This window comes from Microtus pennsylvanicus, chromosome 6 (assembly GCF_037038515.1).
Source record: "Microtus pennsylvanicus isolate mMicPen1 chromosome 6, mMicPen1.hap1, whole genome shotgun sequence".
Lineage (NCBI taxonomy): Eukaryota > Metazoa > Chordata > Mammalia > Rodentia > Cricetidae > Microtus > Microtus pennsylvanicus.
The window spans coordinates 127,552,387-127,572,061 of NC_134584.1; positions in this window are offsets into that span (position 1 = coordinate 127,552,387).

Consider the following 19,675-nt stretch of genomic DNA (forward strand, 5'->3'; position numbering starts at 1 on the left):
GGACTCAAGTAGGCAGCTTTTACTGTCCTTCCTGTCCCCCATTCTGGTCTTTCCTGAATTACTCTTAGTCATACAGGAGCCTGCCTATAGACGCCCCTCCTCTCACCCACCCCCATTCGTGAGGTGGACCCAAGCTCCCCCTAGCCCTTACTCACTGGCCCTCTCAGCCTTCCATTCTTTTGTGTCACACACTGACCTGCAAAAGCACTGTCCACCAGGGACTCCATAGCCGTCACACTTGCCTAGGACCCAGAGTGGACAACAGCTACCAAGGAATGGCAACACTTACCCAACAAAGACAAGAGCAGATATCTATACCAAGAAACATCTCAAATATCATAACTCTTGATACCTAGATTCCATTACAAAAGCACAGACATGGACAGCCAAGACAATATGCCTCCCCCAGAAGCCAGCAACCCTCTTGCAATAGGCTGTGAGAAACGCAATTTAGGCGAAGCACCAGACAAGAATGTCAAAATAGCAATTACGAGTATGTTCATGGATTTTAAAGAAGATGTGAATAAATCCTTTAAGGAGGTCTGTGAAAACACAAACAGTTGAACAAAATAATGAAAACATTTCAAGATATGAACATAAAAATAGCATCACTAAAGAAGACCCAAATAAAACTAAAACTAGAAATGAAAACATGGAAGATGGCAAACAAAAATCTCAGAGATAAGCCTCACCAACAGATTCTAAGATGAAAGAAGGAACTTCAGATCTTGAAGACAATGTAGAAAATATAGATAGGTCCATCAAAATAATAACAATGATGATGATGAACCTAAAAAGATCCCGGCACAGAACTTCCAGGAAATCTGGGAAGCTATGAAAAGACCAAACCTATAAATAGTAAGTACAGAGAAAGGAGAACAAACCCAGGCAAAGGCATGGAGAATATTTCAGCAGTATCATAGAAGAAACTTTCCCCCAATCTAAAGATGGAGGAACCGACCAGGTACAAGAGGCATACAGAATACCAAATAGACAGAACTAGAAAAGAAATTCTCCATGACACATAATAGCCCAAACACTAATGTACAAACCAAAAAATGGATATTAAAGCCTGCAAGGGAAAAAGGTCAAGCCACCTATAAAGGCAGGCTCACCTAAATTTTCAGTGGAAAAATAAAAGAAAAAAGGGCCTGGACTGATGTTCTACAAACTCTGAGGGACCACAGAGGCCATTCCAGACTGACTACTACACCTAGCAAAATCATGATGCTCAATCTATAGAGGAAAAAGAGCATCTCAAAATAAAGCTAAATTTAAACAGTTTCTACCTACCAACCCAGCTCTACAGAAGGCACTGGAAGAAAAATTCTCTCTGAAGAGATTAACTCCTCCCAAGAAGACACAAAAGATAAGTCCAAGAATTGTAGATCCATGGGGAAGCAGGGCACACCCTAACAACAAAGTACAGGGATCAATGAACACTGCTCATTTATAATTCTCAATATTAATGATCTGAATCCCTGAATAGAAAAGACAAAAATCAACTGATTGGATTAGAAAGCAGGACCCATCCTTCTGCTGCATCCAAGAGAAACACCTTACCATCAAAGATAGGTATCACCTCAGTGTAAAAGGGTGGAAAATGGTATTTCAAGAAAATAGAAACCAGAAATAAGCAAGTATCGCTATTTTAATATCAAACAAAGTAGATTTTAAACCAAAATTAATCCAAGAGATGGCACATGCCGCTATCCCTATCCCAGATGCCAACTCCAATTGATAACCTCTTGCAAGTGAAAATTTAGTTTTCTTGACTAATGTGGTCAAGAACCTGAGACTAGCTAGGTCTTGGGTCTAGGGGAAAATCTACTGCTGTGCCGTTGAACTCTTGAACTCTGGGCAACTCAGATGACCTGCAAGAAAAGACACTTAATGTTCTGTCATGGAGGAGAGAGGGGCTCACAAGGCCCCACCACTCCCTGAGGCTCTACAGGCAGTTAGGTGCTGGGGGAGGGAGAGACATTGTCTTTGGTAGTGTAGACCCTCGCAGGTTTACCTTGTTCCTGTAAATAACTTTTCCCTCATGTTCTTTTAAGGAATCAATCCTAGCGAAACCCATTCAGTCGGCAAATAAAATTAAGAATGAAGACATGAAAATAGGAGGGGATGGTTGGGAAGAGGAAAGAAATCTGAAGTTGGTGGGGTAGTGGAGACAAGGAAATGGGTAGAAATTACAATTAAGATTCATGGCAGGGGCTGGAGAGATGGCTCAGTGGTTAAGAGCATTGCCTGCTCTTCCAAAGGTACTGAGTTCAATTCCCAGCAACCACATGGTGGTCCACAACCATCTGTATTGAGGTCTGGCGCCCTCTTCTGGCTAACTCCGTACTAAATAAATAAATAAATATTTAAAAAAAGATTCATGGCATATGTACAGAATGAAATATACACAATGAAGGCAATTATCATGTACAATTAATACACGCAAATAAAAATCATGAAAAAAAATCAGTTTTGAAGGCTTACTGTTTCCTTTGTTTTATTTCAGTTTTTTTTTTATTATCTTTAAGTGGAATTAAACTTAATAGCTTTCATTAAAATTGCATCTACAATCCCGATTCTGTAAAAATAAATTAACATCTATCTTTCCGCTAGTCAACCTGTAGTTACACCTTTACCACTAGAATAGTGGGGATATTGATGAGCCCTTTCAGCTTATTTTCCTGTTCTTTAAAACATTTACAGTAAAACAGAACAGAAGCTGCTCCCTGGCTGATGGGAAAGCAAATGTCCCAAGACTATTGATCCAGCAGTTTTGCCTATTTGACTCTCGATTTTCCCTTTTCCCCTCATTTTAAGCAGCCAGCCAGTTTTGTAATTCCTTGCCTCCGGCATTTGCGAGATGACAGGAGCTGAAGTTAACTCCATAAAAGCATAAATCCACTGAAAAAATCAATGTTAACTATCTCATAGCACGTGAGAAAAGGAGAAAGACTTGTAGGGCAAAGAATGATGAAAATGAAGATTCCTTCAGTCAGACCCCATTTTGAACAGACCACAAGGCAGGAACTTAAAAGGGGGAAGGGGAAACTATTATGCCCAGAGGGTAGAAAAATTGAGGAATTATAAAACAAAATTTCAATGAATATTTATTCCTAAGTAAGTAAGATGAGTTTCCTTTTTAAAACATTCAAAGATATTTTTGTAAGTTTAGATTCTGTGATTCTGTTTTTTCCTGGAAACAGCTGTGTTACCAGGACATTAACTCAGTAGCTGACCAGAGCATTGGCAGGTGTGGTCCAGTACAGTACTCAGAGAGGGAGCATGCCGGGAGGATGTTGGAGGAAGAAAATTCAGATGCCTGGAGAAAGCATCTAGAAAAGAAAGAATTCCCGAAGAGGAAGTCACTACACTCACTTCTGAAGTAGTTCCTACTCCAGAACAGTTACTGCTACGCAAAGAAACCCTGTCTGGAAAACCAGAGAGAAAAAAATAAAAAGGAAAGAAGGGAGGGAAGGAAGGAGGGAGGGGAGGGAGAGAGAGAGAGAGAGAGAGAGAGAGAGAGAGAGAGAGGGAGGTTTTCTTCAGACTAGTTACTGTCAATGCAGTTTTTCAAACTAGCATCAGAGCCTGAAACACCTTGTGCTAGGAATGAGTCCTGAGAGCTGAGGATGTAGAGAACAGGGAAATCCTTTCAGTCCATGACCAGGTGAGGTGGTGTCTAGATGTTCATATTTAGCAGAGCAAAGGCACTAACCCATATTCATAGCAGGAAGGCAGCAACCCCTTACGAAATCACCCCCACAGCTCAACAACTTCAGATTTAGAAGCAACTTAATCTCTATGTGTCCATGGGGGCCACTCTGTGTTTGTCTGTGGATGGCACAGAAACCCAGCACCCTGTCTCCTTCAGGGTTCATGCGGCTAGTGACCCTGAGGGCTCGCCCCAAGGTGAAGGACAACATGCCTCAATCTTACTCCCTGGACTCCACTGTGTTTTCAGATTTGAGGCTTTAAAGGTCACCTTGAAAATGCCATTGTTCCTTCACCTGTCACCAGTACCCTACAAAGTCATACCAGTTTATAACTCGCTCTAGTAAGACCCTGCACATGACAGTTTTTCAGACCAGTAGCTGAAAAGGGGATGTCATAAAAGGAAATGTTACCGTATTATGGGTCCAATTTTTTCATCATGCTCTAAGTTCCCACAGAAGTCAACCAATAGTGATCCATGGAGCCACTCCAGCTCAGAGTCAAGCAAGCAATGAGTCTCAAGAAGCAATGAGTCTACTAACCTTGGGAGCCACTCCCTGTCCCGAGGCTGGAAGATGGAGTGTGTGTATCATGCGTAGAGTCACGGATCAACAACACAAATACAAAGAATTCTTGTGGAATCACCAGGAAGTGGCTCTGAGTGCCCAGAAGTGTCATTATGCCCTTGCTCTGGATCCTGATGGTATGCCCAGCAGAAGCACCTATCGACTGCAGAGTTTCAGGTCTCCAAACCATTCAGAAGCACAAAGGTTGACATCAAAGATTAATTTGGGCCACGCGTGGGAGCACGTGCCTATGACCCCAGCTCTTAGGAGGCTGTCGCACCAGGAGTTCAAGGTCATCCTCGGCTTCATCCACACTGAAGCTTCCTAAGATCTCAGCAAAAGAGGGAGGGAAACGGGGAAGGAAAAGGAAGTGGAGGGAGGGAGGAGAGGAAGGGAAATTTAGTAGTAGCTGTCTCATGGGCTCCCACAGAGAGACAGAGGCAGAGAGAGAGAGAGAAAGAGACAGAGAGACAGACTGGGGGTGGGGGGTCAACGGTATGGGGAGCTGCCGTCAGAACGCCGTCTACTTCAGTTTAGGCATGAGCAGTCCCACTCAGCCTTCGTGTGGCAGCAGTACAGGGGACTTGTACGCTCAGGAAGCTTAGGCAAGCCCCTTGACTCCACCCTGCAGCTTGTCCGATCCCTTCCAACAATCTCTAGGCAGTGACTGTCATTACTGCTCACCATCCTCTCCTTTATCACCTTGATCACCTTGGGCATCCATAACCTAAGTCCCCACTTGCAGCCAGCCATGTCCTCCTCCCTGCTGTGGCAGGGCGTCACCGTGGAGTCGTTTCTGGCTCCCTGGTCACCTCCAAGTCCTCAGTAGTGCATTTCTGTACATTAATCTTCTAGTTAAATATTGATAACAGTCTTCTCCCTCCGTGTATGCTTTGTTGTTCTGCCAATGGAACATATGTGGTGATTATTTGCTTTTGCTTTTCCAGCCTGTTTGATAGGGTGAGCCGATGGTCCCTGTTTAAGCTTCCGTTCTATCAGGGCAGTACTGGGTGTGCTACTGTCTGTTCTGAAGAACTCTACGGTGCTTACGCAACACTGCCAGTAGGGGTCACAAGGGCATTTCCCTTGGGGTCAGAAGGCTGCTGTTGACAAGAGAAAGCCCTGAAGGTATCACCTTGGGCAGGTCTCTTCCTCAACAGGACTTCCTGAATGTCCTCTGTGAGAGAAATGCCACAGGATTCAGAAATTTTTGTATCAGTCTGGGGAGTTGCCTCAAGCGTTCTGACAAGAGTAGTCATCCCCACAGAGAATAAAGTGTCCAGAATCAGTAGACAATTCGTTTTTTTCTCTCTGTGAGTAAAATACAGAGTAGCTTGCATCTGCAGGTGAGGGAAGACTACCACCTGTGTCTGCAGGTGAGGGAGGGCTACCACCTGTGTCTGCAGGTGAGGGAGGGTTGCCACCCATGCCTGCACAAGACTTTGCTCAAAGATGCACCATGTCACTTTAGAACTCCCTGTTTTCTAAATGTATCAACTTCTAGGCAACCACAGAAGGCTTGTCTGGTTGTTGGGAGGAACTTAGTAACTAGTACTAGCTGTGGTGCTAAACACTAGGCGCTCTCAAAGGACTGAGAGTTAACGAGTCAAAGAACAGCAATGAGGTGGCTCAAATTTGAGATACACCAGGAAGCTGCTCTGGTCACAAGGCTGGAAGAAACATCTGGCTCAACCTGTTAGAGGAACCCCAAATGCCACAGCTGGTCTACTGAAACCAGGACCCCTGGGCCACCAACCAAAGCAAGCAGTGAGAGATAGAGACTATTCTGGCCTCTTCCCAATGCCCACGCTCTAATCTCCAGCCATATTCTCCATGCGTTTAGCATAGATTGGGGCAAGATGTTTAGGGAACCTAGAAAATACAGCTTAGCAGAAAGGTTTAGGTCAGATTGGGTCTAAGAACAAAGAACTTCTGTTCTGCCACCTCCAGCACCTCCAATGGCCTACGTACATTTGTTGAGCAATATATTGGTGGTGTGGATCCATTTTCTCCATATCATTAGCCAAAAGAGCTTATGCTTTCAAAGAAAAACAAGACCAACCTCCCCCAGCTACGGTAAGGCATTTTCTTTCTCCTCCATCAGTTGAAATCCCTCCCGCCTCAACTACGTGTTTGCATCTTTGTTTCTTTGGTTTCTGCATTCCCAGAGTTCCTGGGGGATGACAAGAAGCCAGTGTAATCTCCTTTGAAATTTGCATTAACTTCGGATGTCTGTCTCCAGCCCCCTCTTTTCTCCCCCCTCAGCCCTACTCTGGAGGCTAAGCAGGCTAAGAAAGAGGTTTCTCTGCTATCAAACACATTTCAAGTCTTTCATTATCAATTCGCCAGTCCAGCACATAATGAGGTCTTGTAGTCACAGATAGGGAATTCATTTCTCAGTCAAAAGGCTGAACTTGAAGCCGCCAGCCCGTGGCCCATTATCTATAATTACTTCATAGGTATTCTACAATGGTAATTTGCTTTGGAAACTAGCAAAGTCAGGTTGCTGAGAGCTTTGTAAGATTAAGTCCAGGCCAAGGCAAGATGAGCTAGGGCTGATAGCCAAGAGGAGGCATTTCTCTTCTCTGCTAAAACCAGGCAGCCTATGCCCCAGGCAAAGCCAGGAAGCTGGTGACAGGCACTCTCCTCATTGCTTGGTCTCTGAAGCGCTAAGCTCTTTGCTGTTTGCCAGTTACTGCTTGAAGCCTGAAGGTTTCTGTTGTGGTCAGCACATCCCACACAGCTGGCTTCTACATCAGTGAGGTACCCGATTTCTGCACAGATTCAAGGAGGGGAAATTGTACACCGTGAGAAAAAGACAATTCAGGAAAACCCAAGGAGCAAAAAGATGTTTTTCAAGGGTGGATGAGTTGGGGGAAAGAATGCACTAGGGCCAACTTGTCCTGACTCTGGAAGCTGATGGTGGGTCTCTTCCAAGAGTTTGACTACGTGAAGTCATCCTCAGGACTTGAGCCAACCAACCAAGACAGAGTTTCTACTACACAGACATTGAGACTCCCAGAAATCAGAGACTTTCACTGTAAATGCTTTACAGAGCCAACTTGTAACTGGTAAAACATGCCAGGATAACCACCAAATGGGAAGAACTCGTCTTTGACAAATCTTTGATCCAAAACATTAGATTTATCAACTTGTTTACATAAATGATGTTGGAAGTCACAGGCACTGCAGGGCATCCCAAGAGTCAGAAGAGCAGTGGCCCAGCTTGGGAGTGAGAAAAGGGCTGTTTAAGAGAAACCAGGGAACTCGGGAGAGTGTTCAGTTTGTAAAGTACTTGCCCTGCAAACAAGAGGGCTTGAATTAGATCCCTGAGCCTGTGTGAAAAACTGAGTGTGGTAACACTTACCTGGAATACTAGAGCTGGGGAGGGAGAGACAGGGGCATCTCTGAGGATCTGCAGCCAACCAACTTAACCTAATAAGTGAATTCCACATTGAGTTTCACACACACACACACACACACACACACACACACACACACACTCACACACACATACACACACATACACACTCTCACACACATACATACACTCACAGACATACACATATATACACACATACACACGCTCTCACACATACACACACTCTCACACGCACACGTACTCTCACACACAGAACCTAGGAAGGAGAACCGTCTATGTTGGCTGTTGACACAGAGCAGAGGCAGCTTGGAAACTGGTTCAGGGCAACTGTTCCATGAGCGGAAGAAGAATAAAGCGGGCCGCAGGAAGCCATTGGGAAAGAAGTCGCCATGAGGAAAGAAGGCGGTAGCCACTGAAGGACAGAGGTAGCCATCATTTTGGGGTGACACCGGGAGGCAGAATGTTTACAGGCTTTGGCCATGTTCCATCAGAAGCTTCTATTTTCCAGGAACGTCACAGCCTGATTGCCAGCAGGTAGGTCTAAGGAGGGACTCAGAGTCCCGTTTCCTTGGAAACGGCAAAGTGAAGTCAGCTGTGAAAAGCCTTGCACAGATCCCTTGTCCCCGGTTTTGGAAGCCGAAACCACTTCCCCATGTCAAAGTGACCCAGGAGGCTCGGGTCCTCAGGCAAGCACGGGACATTCATTCCTACCCAAGCAAATCCAACGGTCCCAGTGTTTCATGGTGTTGGGTCTGAGGAAGCATCTTCTCTGAGAGTTTCACTGATGTCAACAAAGGCTGTCTGTCCTAGAATCACAAGAGCCAGTTTTCACTGCTTACCACAACCCTTACTCCATGGGACGGGGTACATGCCTATCCAGGTGATCCCTATCAGTGGCAGGGGTGGGGGTTGCATGTGCAGGCCGGAGGTTAGCCTCAGGTATCATTCTGCAGGCGCCATCCCCCTGTTCTTCTGATATAGAGCCCCTAGGCTGGGGTGGCTATCCAGGCAGCCCCAGAGACCCACATGCCTCCTCCTCCCTAGCGCTGAGATCGTATGTGTGCATTGCATGTAACCACCATGTCGGGCTTTCTTAAATGGGTTTTGGATCGAAGGCAGGTGCAATGCATGGTTGTTCAGAAAGCACTTTGCCAAAACTGATTCCAGCGCCCAGTGAGAGGTTAAACCTTCCATGTCTCTTAACCCTGCACAGAGCCTGGTGTGGCCAGAAAATAGAGCTGGAGAAAGCTAGGTGGAGACTAACGCTGTAGGGCTGGAAAGATGGCTCAGTGGGGAAGAGGCAGACACTCAAGTCACATACTTCATCCTAACTGTAGCTCTGACTCCAGAGGACCTAAGCCTTCTTCTGGTCTCCATGCACTCACTTGCATACACACACATACACACACACACACACACACACACACACACACACACACACACACACATTAAAAAATAGAATTAAAACTCAAAACAAGATTCGTGTATAAAAGAAGGCAGTTTTCAGGGAAGGGCTGGAAACCCTTCCCACCTGGACTTCATGTATCAATTGTAGAATGTTTGAGGAAAGCCTGTGTTCCAATAAAGAAGAGGCAGGTGATGTATATATAGCCTACAGAGGTTATGAGCGTCTTGGCCCAGAGCTTTGGACCCCACACCTTTCTCAACTCACTAACCTCCTCACATTCTTGGGAGTGTCTTTTTTTATTCTATTCTTCTATAAGCTGGCCTTGAACTCACAGAGATCCGCCTGCCTCTGCTTCCCAGGTGCTGGGATTAAAGGTACGTTTGCTCCACCACTGCCTGGCTACAAACTAAATCTTAAAGGAAGACAAAAGGATCTTTTCTAGCATAGTAGGGCTAGGAAGAAAACAAAAGGTCTCCATGGTTGCAGTCCCTAGGTGTGACCTTTACCGTAAGTAAACATAAAAACATAGCCTTGCAGGCAACCCGGCTACTAAGGAGGTACACAGCCTTACAATCACATGGGATGTTCACTTTTAAAAAATTGAAATTCTGGGACTGAAGGGATGGCTCAGCTCTCCAGATCTCCAGATCTCGCACAGAACCAGAGTTCCTGTTTCCAACACCTACAGGGCATCTTACAATGGAGCCCCTAACTGCAGTTCTGGGGCTCTAGTGCCCTCTTCTGTTCACTGAAGGCACTGCAGGCACACAGCACACACAGATGTAGGCAAAACACAAACACACACACACATATATATAATCTCTTTGAGAAATGTGAAACTCCTTGTCCACCCTGATAAGCTTATCTGGAAACTGGTCCCGGAAATGGAACAAGCAGTTTCTCTAAGTTCCTTGTGAGGTACTGTGCATGCCAAGGTTTGAAAACAGTTCCTGTTGAAGAACTAGCTTTGTCTTTTGGTTTGGGTTTTCATAGTTGTTACTGTTTTCTGCCCAGTCCTAGAACCAAATAAATCCAAAGACTGCATTGATACTTAACCTTCCTTCGCTTGTCCATGCCACTGACATTTACTGGGTGTCAGGCTGAGAGGTAACCCAAGGAAAGGACTTGGGGTGCCACCGCTTCCAGCGGCTCCTCTGCTCAGGCTGTCTCTCCTGGTCTCCTACCTGGGCTGTTTTGTTCTGTTCCTGAGACTCTGCAGGTAGCCCGTGCTACTCAGCGATTCACTGAGTAGAAACCAGTCTCTACCTCACCGCCACCCTTCTGCCTCTCCCTCACTTGTGCTAGGATGATGGGTGTGAGCTGCCACACCCAGTGGAGAGATTTTAACTCTATTTAAACCAGAAAAACAAAAACAGCAAGAGAAAAAACCCACGTCATCTGCTTCCTGAACAACAGTAGGAACAGCTAATGTTTACAAACTGAGGTTCGTTCCCTGGGTGTGGTCTCTTGGGAGCAGAGAGAAAACAGACCTAATTGTAGAGCCCCATCTTCCTTGTCCCTTCTCCTAGCCACCCTCCATCACCTAGTCCTGCTGACAGAGCAGAGCCGGGTCTGGTGCCAGCCCTCCTGCCGTTGCTTCATCTCCTTTTCCAATCGGTCAATAAGACTTTTCGCAATTGGGAATATATCCGTTAGCCTCTGGCCCATCTCACCTAATGCCCTAGGACAATGGTTCTCAACCTTGCTAATGCTGAGACCCTTGAATACAGTTCCTCGTGTGGTGGTGAACCCGCCCCCCATCAAACATAAAATTATTTTTGTTGCTACTTCATAACTGTAATTCTGCCACTGTTAAGAATCATAATGTATATATCTGTGTTTTCTGATGGTCTTACCCTCTGTGAAAGGGGTATTGACCCACAGGTTGAGAACCTTGTCTCAATGCTTGTAGATTTCCACCATGCTCCCTTACTAAGAGGGAACTCACCCGCACAGGACAATGGGATCAGGCCACAGAAATTCCTCAGGGAGCAACTAACTGATAGAAGACAACAGAGGGTAGCTGATGGCCCTGGGTCGGTCTGTCTGTCTGTCTGTCTGTCTGTCTGTCTCTCTCTCTCTCTCTCTTTCTCTCTCTCTCTCTGATTAGTTACCTCCAAAATTAAGAATAAAATGAAGCCATTTGCAAACATTCATATTTTTCCACTTCCTCACAGAGAATATGATCTTGTCAAATGAGACGAAATTAGCAAACAGGAAGTGATCCAATCTATAATGTGGGGGCTCCTGGTTAGGGACATAGAAAAAAAAAGCTAAGCCCCCCAGATTCCATTTGCTCTCTGCCAGTAGGAACCTCACCCAGTTCTGCGCTAAAGAACAGATGATCAGAAGCACTTTTAGAAAGGAGTTTGGTTGCGAAGACTCTTCCTCATTCTGACTGGCCTACAACGGGGCCTTAGGGAGCCAGGAAGCCCAAGGGAAATCATTGCAGACAAGATGACCAAGCGTGTGTTCTTAGTGATTGTCTGGCTTGACAATCTTGAAGGTAAGATTTTTCGGTGGGGATTCATCTTCCCTTGGCGTATCGAAGGCCCTGCCCCTTGTCTTCTGGCTTGCAGCCCTGCAACTGAGAAATCCTGTGTTATTCTCTCTTCATCCTTTGTGTGACCTGACTTAGGTAACCTGTCAGGGCTGTTTCATATCACAGGGCCCACAATACTATTCCTGTGTTGACCATTTTTTAGTCTTCAGTGTGTTGTTCTGAGCATGTTATGGGCCCTTTCAATTTAGGACTGTGCCCTTTGGCTCGTAATTTTTTTTTTCTTGTATTGATCCTTTGGTAATTCTGAACACTCTGTCTTCTATTTCTTTCAGTTTCTGAGTCTGGGCCTCCCGGGAGTCAGATCGCCCACCGAGGTGAAGGACACCCCCCCATAACAGACCCCGGATCAGGCACAAACAACACCTGTTTTCACAGAGAGATTCCTTATTAAGTGGGGAAGAGAAGTTAAAGTTACTGCTTCTGACCCAGGGTGAAAAACAGCAGCAAATGACCCCACAGCTGTAATTTTTAAAAGGAGGAGTGTGTGGGGGTCTGTGTTAGAATGAGCTAGGACACTAAGGGACAGGGGAAAGGTGGAAAGGTGTATCTGTCCCAGAAGGACGAAGGACTGCCTCCGCATAGAAGGGAAACAGACGTGGCACAGAGACAAATGGCTGTTTACAGAGGCAAAGGGAGAAGAAAGCTGTGTTAGCATGAGGTGTTTCGTTTTAATTGGGTAATTTAATTAGGTGAACCAAAGGGGACTTCTGCTTGCTGGACTTTGATAGTCAGCCTTAGGAAGAGAAAGCAGCCAAATAAGGGAATAGACCTCGGTGGCTAGCTTCAGGAATCTATCCAAGGGTGTTTAGCAAGGCAGAGGGACGAGGAGAGAAGAGTAGGCTCGTGTCCCTTCATTATGACATGGTCGAGTGGGCTCGTGTCCCTTCATTATGACATGGTCGAGTGGGCTCGTGTCCCTTCATTATGGCTCTCTCATTCCTTGTTATTTCTCATTCCCAGTGTCTCCCTGGACGCCTTGTGCATTCCTTTGCTTGTTTGGCTTTCTTGAGATAAAGCCTCACTGTGAAGCCCAGGCTGGCCTTGAACTTGACTGTTCTGCTTCAGCCTTCAGCCACACAAGACTCATAGATGTGTCCACCATGCCCAGGCTTTTAAATACTCCTAATGACCTATCCTTTCAACTTCTCCCCTGACGTTGCTAATGAAACACGGGAAGAGGGCTGGCAAGACAGCCCAATAGGTGACAGTGTTTGTCTCTGAAGTCTGATAGAATGAATCCAAGCCCCAGAAACCCCCACGGTGGAAGGAGAGTGCCAGCTGTCCTCTGACCTGCACATACATACTGCCGCAGAACATAGACACCCTGCACACACACGCCCTACACATACAAATAATAATAAAGAAAATTTAAGTTTAAAAGGTTGTTGGAGAAACATTCTTATTTTGGTCTGTGTGATTGTTTTCTTGTTTTCTGGTTAGTTGTTTTTCTTTTTAAAGATATCTCTATTTTTCTTTCATGTGTATGGACATTCTGCCTAGGTGTTTGTCTGTATACCGTGTACATGTATTGATTGCTGCTGGAGGCCAGAAGAGGGTGTTAGATCTTCTAGAACTGGAGTTACAGACAGCTGCCAACTGCTGTACAGGAGCTAGGAATTGAGCTCAGGTCTTCTGGAAGAACACCCAGTGCTCTTAACCACCGAGCCTTCTCTACAGCCCCTTCTTCTTTTTTTTAAAAAAATTATGGTAACACTCTTAGGCTGTTTGTCCCCAGGACCATTTTTTTTTAAGTGACACAGAATTTTTCTTTTTTAAAATATGTATGAATTTATTTATTTATTTATTATGTGTACAATATTCTGTCTATGTATATGCCTACAGGCCAGAAGAGGGCACCAGACCTCATTACAGATGGTTGTGAGCCACCATGTGGTTACTGGGAATTGAACTCAGGACCTTTGGAAGAACAGACCATAATGCTCTTAACCATGGAGCCACCTCTCCAGCCCTCCTGGACCATTTTTAAGTGTGCTGTGAAATAGCACCAAATACATTCACAATGCTGCCCAACCCTCATTACCAGCTGTTCCCAACCCCTTTCTTCACTGTGAATGGAAGCTGCATCATTGAGCACATGCCCGTTTCTCCCCCACCCCTCTCTAAGCCAGCACTCTGCAATCTGTCCATACACCTCTGTCCTCTGTGAATCTCACGTCAATGGACCCATGCAGCTCTCCTTTGGATCTGACTGACTTGAAGTTGCTTGTCTGCAAGGTTTATTCAGTTTACAGCATGCACAGTCATTTGCATCATTTCTAAGGGCACACAGGTGTGTCTACCACCCTGTATTACCCATTCTATCAGTGGAAATTTGGTTTGTTTCTACCTTTGCGTGTGAATGTCACTGCTGTGCACACTGATGTATGTCCATACAATTAATTTGAAGCCATGTCTTGTGCCCAACTTCTGATGGGCAATAATCCTCTCTACAAAAATCCCTTTTCAGGAATCTTAGTTCAGCTTCCTCCCCTTTCCGAAGTCATTTCCTGGCCGGGAGCTTTCATTTCCCAGGAACTTCTTGAAATCATTTGCCTGCTGTTTTCCTCCACTGGCACGGAGGGGTTAGTTCCTTTCTACTCCTTTGCTTGCACATTGAGTGGGAAAGAGAGACATAAGGTCAGTGTACTCAACCCTAGCAGAAATGCTCCCTGTCCTCCTCAGTGCTCCCAGCAGAAGTGCTCCCCATCTTCCTCAATGCTCCCAGCAGAAGTGCTCCCCATCCTCCTCAATGCTCCCAGCAGAAGTTCTCCCCTTCTTCCTCAGTGTTTCCAGAAGTTCTCCCTGTCCTCCCTGTCCTCCCTGTTCTCCTCAGTGCTCCCAGCAGGAGTGCTCCCTGTCTTCCTTGGCATTTCCTATGTTGCTACAGTTTAGCATTTTTCAGAGATCTCATTTTAATGAATATGATTTACAGTGCCGTTAATAAAGGCCTGCAAGGGAAGACTCTCATGATCAAATAAGCAAAAGGAGCATTAGTTCACAGACATCTTCTTACAATTTGGTGTTGCTTAAACAAATTGGGGATGCTCTTCAAAAAATTCCTTCCAAGCCTAACTAAAAGTCACGCAAAGACATTCTCCCTGCTCGCTCTCTCTCTCTCTCTCTCTCTCTCTCTCTCTCTCTCTCTCTCTCTCTCACACACACACACACACACACACACACACACACACACACACACACTGCACCTATCTAGACTTACACACTACATACATCACACACACATTCATCCCTCAGTCTGTTTAGAGGAACCCTAAGCACTTTTTGAGTAATGATTTGGCAGCTTATGCCTCAAGCTATCCACAGTGAGGACTCCCAAAGGAACTGTACAGTTTTGTATGAGAACCCTGACCTTGAACACTTTCCAAGTCTCTTGTGTGTGGGGAGTGGGGATAGGAATTTATATATGTATACACATGTGTAGATATGTGTGTGGAAGCCAGATGTTAAGGGGGACCATATTCCTCTCTTTCTACACCTAGTTTTGAGACAGGATTTGCTCTGAGCCTAGAGCTCACCATAGAGAGGGTCATTTTCCCCAGTATTAGGATTACAAGGGAACCCATAAGACCTGGCTTTTTACATGTGTTCTGGGAACCCAAACTCACGTTCTCATGCTTACATACCAAGCATTTCACAAACAAGCATCTCCCAAGTCGCTGAAGTCTTTTGATTCTGTGGCTACACCTTGTGTACCATAAATGAGACATGCCATATAAAGTGACTTCCAACTTCTTAAAAACACTAAAAGAGCAAAGATTATCCGCAGATGACCAGGGAAGGCCTCTCCCCTGCCAGTCATCCAGCCAGCCAGAGTCTGGACGTCTGTGTTCTTTGTTCTGTCTGTGAAACACTTCCTATGAAGTTGTCCCGTATTTGATGTGCTCTTTGTTCAAATACCGCTCACTCCCTGCCAATTTAGAAAAACATGCCTTCGTGCCACCGCCACAGCTGAAAGGAGGATAAAAAGTCTAGAATTTTGCTTTTCAAGGGTGGGTGGGGAGAGGCTTTTCCGCAAGCACCCAGTGATTTTCTCCGTTCCTGATCCTGACATCTCTTTCATGGTCTGTCTCTCTTCTGAAGAAAGATGCTTCCTGGATGCCAAAATGCCACTTGTTACAAATGCAGAGCGTGTCCCTCTGAAACCCTCCTGGGGTAACTTCATGGGCTGCTGGAGTGTCTGGCTGACACACCGGGCACGGCTCAGCTGCCAGGACCCTAAATGGATGCCGAGTACAATTAAATGCAATTTAGCGGCAAGAGGACACACACGCAATCCTTTCACCGGCCTTCCTACTCCAAGACACACGCGCCGCTCCAGGCTGCTAGAACGACACCCACCCCCACCCACCTCCGGGAGCATATTGTGAGAAGAGCCCACCACTACACCCTCGTCTTTGACTGACACATCCCAGGAAGCATGTGGTTAACCAGTTAGGCGGTTTGGTTAGGTTAATGGACATAGTCACAGAGTACTCTGGGAGTCACTTGTGACAAGGCGTCACTCCCTGTCACCCACCAAACTTGTCTCTGCTGGGCGGCGGCATGCTCACAGACTGCAGAGCGAGCTGCACAGCTGCCCTCCTCCCCTTTGGCTGCCTGCTTCCTGCCATCGCCAGCCCTCAGTCCAACGCCTGTGTATGGGAAATGGTTGCTCAGCTTGGTCAGTAAATGAACCAGCGGGTACTTGGGCACTTATTTTCATCTCCTCAGGGTCTTCCTGCGAAATCAGAAGTCTGTGTCTGAGGGGCCCGAAGGAAGCGTGGATGAATTAGGGCAGGGAGCACTCAGGCTGCACTTGCACCTTGCTGCATTCCTGTTGACGTGAGACAAAGCCGGAGTACGAAGTCACCATGTCACCCGGTCCCCTCACTTACTGTCAGCATGGTGTTTGCTCTTCTGCCAATACCTCACCAAATGCCTGTGTAGATATCTCTGCTTGGCCTGTGGGAGTTACTATGTGCCCGTTTATTAGATCGAAATGCTCCCTAGCTCATGTGGCAGAGGTCACAGGATCTCTTACTATCACTGTCACCGTGTGATGACTGCCTTGCTTGGGCTGTATTTTATGGCTTATTCTGCATCAAGGTGGCATCCCAGTGACTAGTTCTTACCAATGATACTGACTAGGACCATCTAATGGGCTTGGGTGCTCTCCCTGTGAATCTATGGTTCATGGGTTTACCACACTACATCATGAAAGATGACATAGCCCCTGCCCGGTGTTCTGGGGACACTTCCCTGGGAACACAGGCCCAGGCTGGGATTCATCCTGTGACACAGTCAATCCAGGGTGGGTGTTGCTGCTATAGCTACCAGGTATGTACTAGCAGACATTAGCATCTGATATGTGGAACACATCCCCTGAAACTTAGCCCCCAGCCTAAAGATCAACACGAGAGACACCACATTGGAGCAGAAGCAGGCTATCACCCTGAGCCTTCCTTGAATAGAAAATTTCCTGATGAAATAATTTTGATATTATTATAGAGCCACATTGGAGGCTATGTATTTTTCTTTTTAAGACTGTATCTCATACATCTTGGAATTACCTCTAACTCAATATACAGTCCAGGGCAACCTTAAACTTAACTCCTGGTTCTCTTGCCTCCACCTCCTAAGCTGTGGGATTGCAGACAAGCACCACTACATTCAACTTTATAAGGTTCTGGGGATGGAACCCAGGACTTTGTGTATGCTAGGCAAGCCCTCTACCAACTGGGCTGCATCCCAGACCCTTGGGTTGATTTTCTAATTCATGTGACTGAAAATAATCTGTGTCCATTCCAGCCTAAGGTATTCAAAGTCTGGAACTCCCTTCTCCACATACTCTCCTGCCCCAGGCCCTGCGGACACTACAAAATAGAAGCGGACAAGAATCAAGATGGCGATGCTGTGGCACATCACCACACTCCAAGGTACCCACATCAAACAGTTTCAGGGCTGGAGGCACAGTTCTGCCATGTGAAGACAGTGGCCATTAACATCTCCACTCTCCTTAGCACCTAACATGACCCTGCCTAATAAAGTGATTTTTCTGATTTGACCCAAGTCTTCCCAGTGTTCTGTTCTGTCTGCTCTGTACCAGCTGTGGCTTCCTGGTCTACTGTCCTCACCTACAGTGGGCAGGCACACTTCCTGCTCAGAAGAGAAACCCTTCACACATCGCTTCTCCTGGACAAGGGGAGGATCAGAGTCCACCCTTGCCTGCCACTTCTCCCTAGCACCCCAGTGACAAGGCAGCATTAGCCAAAGACAAAGGGGAATGAAAGACAATAGTTTCAGTGAAGACCCTAGTATCAGCTAGCAGACATAGTGTCCCCGTGTAAAGTCCTGGCAGGAATGAAACGATTCTAGAGACACTGTGCCAGTTCCCCTCAGCTTCCAGACTGTTCAAACAATGGGCTCTCAGAAACTGGAATTTCCTCAGGAACCTCAGGCTAGAGAAAGGATAAAGACCCAGACTTCAAGGGTGCAGTCCACCTTAGCTTTGGAAGCATGACTTGCACCAAGAAACTGCCCTCAGCCACAGCAGCTTCCAGGTTAGCTGGTACCCTCATTGCTAACACTCTGGGCTGCCTAGAAACCTCTACCTAATTGCACATACAGAACACACAAACGCTATTACATTTTTTTAAAAAAACTAAATGGGAGCTTCCCGTGGAACATTTGAAATCCAATCTAAGATGCAAGCTCTCTACCACCAAGAAGAAACCCGCAATGCAATCACCTGCATCGGTGTTTGCTTTGTTTTTGAATTTCATTAAGAATGTGTCTGCCCAGCAGTCTCCTCTTCCAGGGGTCCCACCCCTCACAATTTCCTGCTCTGCAGCCACTAAGGAGGTCCAGAGGATTCTGCAGGCTTTGTTCTGAGTGGCCAGCCCTGGAACTGGATCACAAACTGTTTTCCTCAACTGGCCTTGGGGGAATTTGTGTTTTCTTGTTTTTTTTTTTTAATGCCTCCTTTGAGACCCTGGTGTAGAACTCAGGTTTTCCCAGCTTGCTCTTAAGGGGCTGCACAAGGCCCCTTTCCATGTGGAACTCAAAAATGTTAGAGACTCCCTATCTTCCCAGGCTTTCCGGCAAGTCTAATCCCTTATCTCTTTAGGAGCCTTTTGGCAAGTGCTATTTTGATTTCCCCTGCATGGGGCTGAGCCTCTGGCATCCTGGCCCTGGCCTCCTCTCCTCAGTGGGAACCTCTGGGCTTAATGCCTTCTACGGAGATCTTGTCAGATAGTGTTTCCAAATTTGTTTTCCAGGAGAAGCCTGGCCTGGGTTTTGCCAGAAGCTGCCTCCTCTGCTGTTCTTCCTCTTCATCCTCCTCTTCCTCCTCCTTGTCATTGTCCACCACCGCTCTTCCTCCCTTTCCACCGCCCTCCCATTCTCTTCTACTGCAGCTTCCTCCCTGTGGACTCTGTCTCTCAGGCTGACCTTAGAGACTTAGAGGCTTTTTTGGTGCCAGTGACAGAGCCCTGCTGAGGACACTCAGAGGTGCCAAAAGCCACTTTCTCCTTTTCACCCTCCTCTTCTTTTTCCAGTCGCCAACAGCTTGGGGTTTCAGATGTAGGAAAGCTCTTTGCACCTGCCTTGTCCTTGAAGCGCCCTGCTAAAAGACTCTGGTCATCATGGCAGGAGCAAGATGTCCTAAAGAGAGATATGTATGTCCCTTCCTTCATTTAACAGTCTACGGAGGCAATGGACCTCAGGAAATGAGAGTTTCCCCTGGAGTCTTCTATCATCTATCTATCTATCTATCTATCTATCTATCTATCTATCTATCTATCTATCTATCTATCTATCTCTGTGTCTGTCTGTCTCTCTCTCTGTCTGTCTGTCTCTCTCTCTCTGTGTGTGTATAAATGTTAATATCAAAATTTCAGTCTTCGTCTGGGAACACTGCCTATTGTCCAACCTCCAGAAACAGATGGGTTTGCTCTTCTGCACCCCCAGAATCCATGTCAGAAGGCCAGATCCAGCAACGTGCTCCTGTAACCCCAGCACTAGGGAGGCAGAGACAGGGAGATCCT